Source organism: Acipenser ruthenus, chromosome 26 (genome assembly GCF_902713425.1).
Source record: "Acipenser ruthenus chromosome 26, fAciRut3.2 maternal haplotype, whole genome shotgun sequence".
Lineage (NCBI taxonomy): Eukaryota > Metazoa > Chordata > Actinopteri > Acipenseriformes > Acipenseridae > Acipenser > Acipenser ruthenus.
The window spans coordinates 21904068-21910998 of NC_081214.1; positions in this window are offsets into that span (position 1 = coordinate 21904068).

A 6931-nucleotide genomic window follows, 5' to 3' on the forward strand; every position below is an offset into this window, starting at 1 on the left:
TCAGTGCAGCCAGGGCCCAGGAGGGTGAAACATGCCTACTAATGTCTAAAAAGATGAGAGGAAGCTTACTCTTTAATGACCTATACAAAACAGTTTTTTGTGATAAAAAGATTTTGTTATTTTTTGTGCAGTACAAATCTGACGTAGGGTCCTCTTCGCAGAGCTTTAACTTGTGAATTACCGGTACTAAGAGGATGATTTGCTGGAATAAATAAAGTCCGATATGCAAAAAAACAGTTCCAGATTGTTGCCGGTTTCTTCGATTACGGTAGCTTGCTATTTATACCCCCTCAAGGGCCCTAGCTTTTTCATTTGTACTTTTTGCCCCACCATCCTCCTCATTACCACCTCTGTAATTGCATGTCCCTCAAAGGGGCAGGCGAAGCTCACCACCCCACCATGGGCATCTCTCAGCAGGACGGAGGTGGAGGAGGGGGGACCCGCAGCCAAGTCCATGCACACCCCTCAAGTACAAAACCACCCTAGCACAATCCTATCTGACTTTTCATAGACATTGTTCCTGTCCAGTGAAACAAGTATACAGGTCATAATGCAGTGCTAGTTAGAGGCTTAAAATACACAAGTATATTAGATCCTATTCACAAAACCTTAAGGAAATATTTAGCATGATTACTACTTAGGCCATATAATTACCCCTATTGAGTGATGAGCCATACTACATGTAGACCACATTGAGGAGAGGGCTTCTGTACTGTGTTGTACCATTACAGAACATTAAGAAAACTTATTTAAATTTCAAAAGCTGAACCAAATAATGTCACGGAAGTAATGGAAGCTAACGTAATCAATGGGTTGGAAAATATATTTGAAAACCATTGCACATCTTTAAGGATCTATTTTACAATGGGATTAAATCCCATATCGTAAAAACAGGAAGCACAGAATACCCTAACTTTCCATGCACTATTTTTTTTTTTTTAGCTTACTCTATAGAATTCAACTCAGCTCCATTGGAATCACAACATGAAATTTAAATGAGCTCAGATAAAAATCAAACAAACATCCTGTTACGATCCTGACTGCCACATATCTCATATATCAATTCCATTCCATTTAATAAAACTCAATGATGCCTTAATGTAATTACCAAAATAGGTACTGCAACAGCAATTTCTGTACATATAACCTAAAACTGGCAGATATATAAAATTAGATTGTTGCCAATTTTAGAATTGCAAATGGAGGATTACAATCATCTTTAAAAACTGTATGGTACTGTCAAGCCTGCTTATATAAATTCAGCAAAAGTTTATTTTATGGACAGGTGGTCTTGATATACAGATGATATATATTGGGAAATATAAACTACTACTATACTATTGGGACAATATAATAAATGGATATTCAACTCTATATTAATCCTACCACTGTTTTCTCCCTATGAAGATTTATCTACAGACTTATTGACATTATAGCATACAATAGTATAAAGTGAAATTATGAGGTTTTTAGATCACTGTTTAGATCACTCAGTTACACCCTAATAAGTAATACATTCTCTTATGATGTTTTATCAAACCATACAATTTGATCATGAAAGCATATAATTTAATGTATCTAGGAGTCGCACTGAATTTATATCTCATAATACATGCATTAATGTTTAAAAGACTTCTATTTGAAATGTTTGTCATTGAATTTAGGTCTCTTTTAGCATTTCTAAACATGCTTTCCATGCAGATTAGGATGTAGAGCGACCATAAAAAACCAAAACATAAGAAACAAACAATCCATCATCCATCTGCTTTCTTTATTAAAAAAAATCCCGGAAGGAATGTTCTGGCAATTACATCAAAATTATCATTTATTCTCATGTCCTCTGCTCTTGTCTAAATTAGCGGGGGGGAAAGGAAGTACCCCACGGGTGGAAGAATGAGATTGTTAATGTCAAATCAGACAAGATGTTATATCAGCTAATGAGTTCGAAGAGGACTTGGCATAGAGTGATAATGACAATGGATTCAGCCCCAGCAGGCCTTGTCTGTCTCTTCCTCCCTAGTTTGAAGTGTTATCTCACTAATCAAGCAAGCCGTATGCTGTTGTCTCCTCTGGGAGCCACCTTTGACAAATGGACCAGGTAGTTCCAAACTCTTGATAAATGTGCCGATAACCAGTGTCGGTAATGTGTGGTAACATCCGCCTTCAAGCCAAGTATTTGGGACAGCATATTAAAAGTTTTGAACACAAGTGAAATCTTAAAATGTCAAAGCTTGGCACCGAATTCTGGTACAGACAAGAGTTTTTTTCTTTTCTTATTGAGTCGGGAATGACAGCATTGGCCTGTGCTTAAAATGACAGCGTCTCCTGATGGATCGACTAAACGGATTAAGCATTTCCATAGGAACAATTGAATCCGAGTGGAAGCAAATTCAATTGAAACAAATGATTCCATTTCAGAGTTTAGTTGGACTTCAGATGACCTGTTCTAAAGCCTTAGATTAGCTTTAGTATATTTTACTGTAAGTGCAAGACAAGACCTTACATTTGTTCAGTAGCATGGATTGGTTTATTCCAGAGTGACCCTATGACACAAAAGGAATATCAGGCTCTCATATCTGCAGTATAGCATCACCACAAAAGCAGCCTACACTGTTCAGGCGGGGGATTGGGATTCTCTACAGCTGCAGTGTTCTAACCTTCACCCCGCCCCCTTCAGATGAATTGCAAGCATACAGTAGCAAATGGACAGCATTCAGTATAGGATCTTTTTATGCTCAACAAATCCCTCAAACAACCAAAATCTGCATCAGGGACAGCACCTTTATAATGTTGCAACATTTTGGTATGATAACAACCAGATAATGAGCACTGACCTTTAAAATGAGGGAAGATACATACATTACAAGCAGCTAACATACAGATCAGGGAGAGCGCCCTTTACAACAAGGGAGCATACATCAAAATCTGCCAGCATCCGAATTAGGGACAGTGGGAAATGAATCTCTGAATCAGCCATCATTTAAAAATTGGGCAATGGCCTTTTAACCCTCATCTCAGTGAGATTGTTTGTGTCACTATATTATTTAAAAAAAAAAAAAACACTGGCAAACATTTTGAGTAATCTTTCTTTCTGATAATTTGCATACCTAAATCAGAATGTGTATTGAACATACTTGTCTCTTTGGAGTCTAATATTTAGAAATCTGATTTCTGGTTACCTCTTTCCATTCTATTTTTCATTGTATATAGTAATGCTAATGCAGGGGTAAATAAATCACCCAGGGGAAAACAGCAGTAGAGAAAAGGGGCAGTGGGATTAAGATCAGTGCTTAGGCAGTTTGGTAAATGGTACATGTATCTGCACCATTCACTTTCATATCCCAGGTATGTTTCCCAGCTCAGACACTGTATAACATCAGCAAAATTGAACCCAATGTATCCAATGTGTCCTTGCTCATCGTTTTCACAGTTTAACGGATGGGGTTCAGCTGTAAGGTCAGCCCCAATAGCATGGTCTTTTTTATCCATGCAAACAAACACACTGGCATATCAGAGACGTTCGATGGTGGCTTTGCGTGCCAAGCTTAAAACCCAGGTTACATTACAGTACCTGGTTTATCTATAGTATAAACCTTGACTGACCTGTGGGATAATGGATTTAAATCTGTGTCCACTCCAGTCAAGATAAATCTATGGTCCTTGTAGAATCTATTAGTGTGCGGAGGAGCAGGGCATCTGTTACTGTCAAACTGGGACAATTGTTGACAGAAGATCTATAGTTACTTTCATACATGCACGTTTTAGGGTAAAAGTCTGAATATTAGAAAATCTTAAGATATACTGGTAAATGTCGACGTTTACCAAGCAAAATGGTAAATGCCCAAAATAAACATGATAACTCTTTACTTCGGACATTTACCAATAAATCTCAAGAATAACCAAGTGCCTTTGGCTAATGACCGAATGTATCACTTTTCGCGCATTGTAAGGCTTCAGGAGTCCTGTGTAACTCCAAGTGCCACAATAGTCTACCATGCTGCAATAAATATCTATTCAGTGCCTGTATTTGTCGCATTTTGTGTCACAACCAAGGTGTCATTTTCTGTTGAAAAAACGAAGGTCCTAAATGATTTAATTTGCATTTAACAAAATGTTATTTTTCATCAAACTACTAGGTATTTGGAGTACAATATCCTTCAACACTATTTTGAATTGTTTTATATGCAAATTTACCAGAATGTTGGTTGGTTCTGCATAGGTGGATCACAATATTGTTCAGTACCATGTTGAATTGCTCAAATGTGCGTTACTGTAAGTTCATCAATGATTATTTTGTTAATGGAAAATGTGTAGGCGGAAATATATTTTTCGACATTACTGTTTGTTAATTGAACATTTTCATTCCGAAATACATATATTGTTCGAAAGGATTAACTCTTCTAAAGGAATAATAGGCTGGAGATAGCTTGTTAACATAACTTACTGTCTACAGTGGCTGACAGGCGGTCTTCAGTGGTATTTAAATAATTACCAGTAAAGCATTATAAAACTATGGTCAAAGATTGTATAAGCTGCAAAAACTTTAAAATGGGTCTTCATGATAAAAGAAGGAGTGGTAAATGGAGTGGTAAGGACTGGTAAATGTGATTGCCACTGACGGCCCATGAAAGAACTCTACAAGACTGAAAGTAATGTAAGAGTGAAGGGCATGAGAAGGACTCAGCTTGTGCTCAGCTCAGAATTTCTTCAGTACTTGGGAACTGTACTCTATCTCTATCTGATGGAGTGGTACAGAACAAAAACTGACAAATCCTCCAATCTGACTTGACTGTTTGCATGTTTTTAAGATCCTCTGGTTACTGTTAATCCCAGTTTCCCTAACTGTGGCCCAGATATGGGAAACCAATTCAAAAGAATTCACAAAACACTAGGGAAAAAAATAATCTTTTTGACATGTAAATGTGGGTTAAGTCAGGATATTACTGTGTTTTGTAACCAAACAGAGTCCAGACTGTTAGTATCAGAAAACTAAAGCTGAGGGAACACAAAGCCACTATTTCAGTAACAGTGGCTTGAAACCTGGTTCCAAGAGACCGGGAGACCTAGTTTGAGGCAACTTTGCTGTATCAAACCCCAAGTCTCCCCTGATGTACCATGCAGTGGCCTAAAACCAAGTTCAAAGCCACAAAGTGGTTTCCTGTCCCCTCAGATTAAGAGAAATGCACAGTTGGGAGGAAGCTTGGCCATCTGCAGCTAAAACTACCTTCTGGGGAAATAAACAAAGAGGAATGTCAACTAGGTCTGCTTTCTGGTGACGTGGAGTTCAGACAATGCCTAGCTATGGAAGAATGTAATAAACAGACAGCAGCAAGTTAAGTTTTAGAATAAAACTGATAAAAGCAGTGGTACACTGCAGCTTTAAATCCATTTAGCATGCACCAGAACACATTTCACTGCAAAGCCGTCTCCTGCTGAGAAATGTATTCAAATAAGAAGATTTCCATTATTGCACACAATTGTGTGTGTGTGTGTGTGTGTGTGTGTGTGTTTTAAAATGTACCTCCTATAATAAGAGTTTTGTAATCTCTTTGATCATTTTTACTATGTGTGCTACTGGTGCTACGCCCAAGGAAGGGTGTCAAAGAGGCTTGAATTTTCCCCCATCTTTGATCCAAACAAAACTGCCCACACACAGTGCATGACTATTACATATTTATATTTTGCCAATTGGATGAAAATAGTATGACCCAATACACATAGGTAATCCAATGCAGTAACATGGTACCATATCAGTACCACTAGTGTGTGCTACTGTATCAGGTGCAATATTTAGCATTGGCATTACTGGTCTGCTACTAAATTGTGCTTCTGGGATTTCCTCAAGGTAAAAGATGATATATCATCAATGGCATTGTTCTGTGAGAGCTGTGCTCTATTCATTGCAGAAACAGTTCACAGCATTGTTGTTCTGTCAAATACTAAGACAAATCTGAGACTGAATTTGATGTGTGACCCACAGGCCTGGCATCTGGATGGATCAATGGTCTTTTAGTGCTTCTTTTAAGAAAAGTCTGAAATTACACTTCTAGATTTATCTGTCAGTCAGATACCATTAGTTTATGCTGCCACGCTGTTAATCAATCATCTCTGTTCCGTGACAGCTTTAAGATTGTTTGATTGATTGAATTAATGACTTACTGTATTAAAAGACTCACAGGACCAAGGTAACAATATGAACCATACTGATTTGCAATTTGCGTGAGAAATGTCTGGATGATTGCAGAACACATGGTTTTAAAGTGTCTATCTTTAAATGCCCAGGAGTGCAATCGGGGTGACTTTAGAGCATCATTTGTCGAGGTCAGGCTTAGTGATCAATGGCCAGGGAAGATCCCACTAGGATTCGTAGATAAAATCAATGCCATCTTATTTAAACTCTGTTCAATTTTACTCTTTATCCACGGTGACAGTGCAGAGCGATCCCATTTGGCAGTCTCCTAGCCTTTTAAGTTTTCCTGACAGCTTTATAATACTACAGGTCAAGGTCTATTACCATCACAATGCCACATTTACATCTTTTTCACCACAGTGCTTTACAGCTCACCTATTCCAAGCAAGAAATGTAGAAATATGTTTATTTTTATTTTTATGAAACATTCATATGCAGCTTGACAGCATCAGATTTCCTTCTTTCACACTCACATTTTTCATTATATTTTTTAAACACAGATTTTTTTTTTCCTGCGTCTGGTGAATGTTGTTCTCATATCATTTTAGCCAATAAACATTGTATTGATGGTGTGTTAAAACAGAGAGCATTTTCATTGGCAGCAAGAATGTATTCTTCCATTGCTAATATCTGGAATCACTGGAATAAAGACATGTTTAGACCTAATTTCTCAAGACCTTATTTAAAAAGAAAACCTGCTGTATCTTAGGCATTTAGCATAAGGCTTTCTGCATCAGTCAT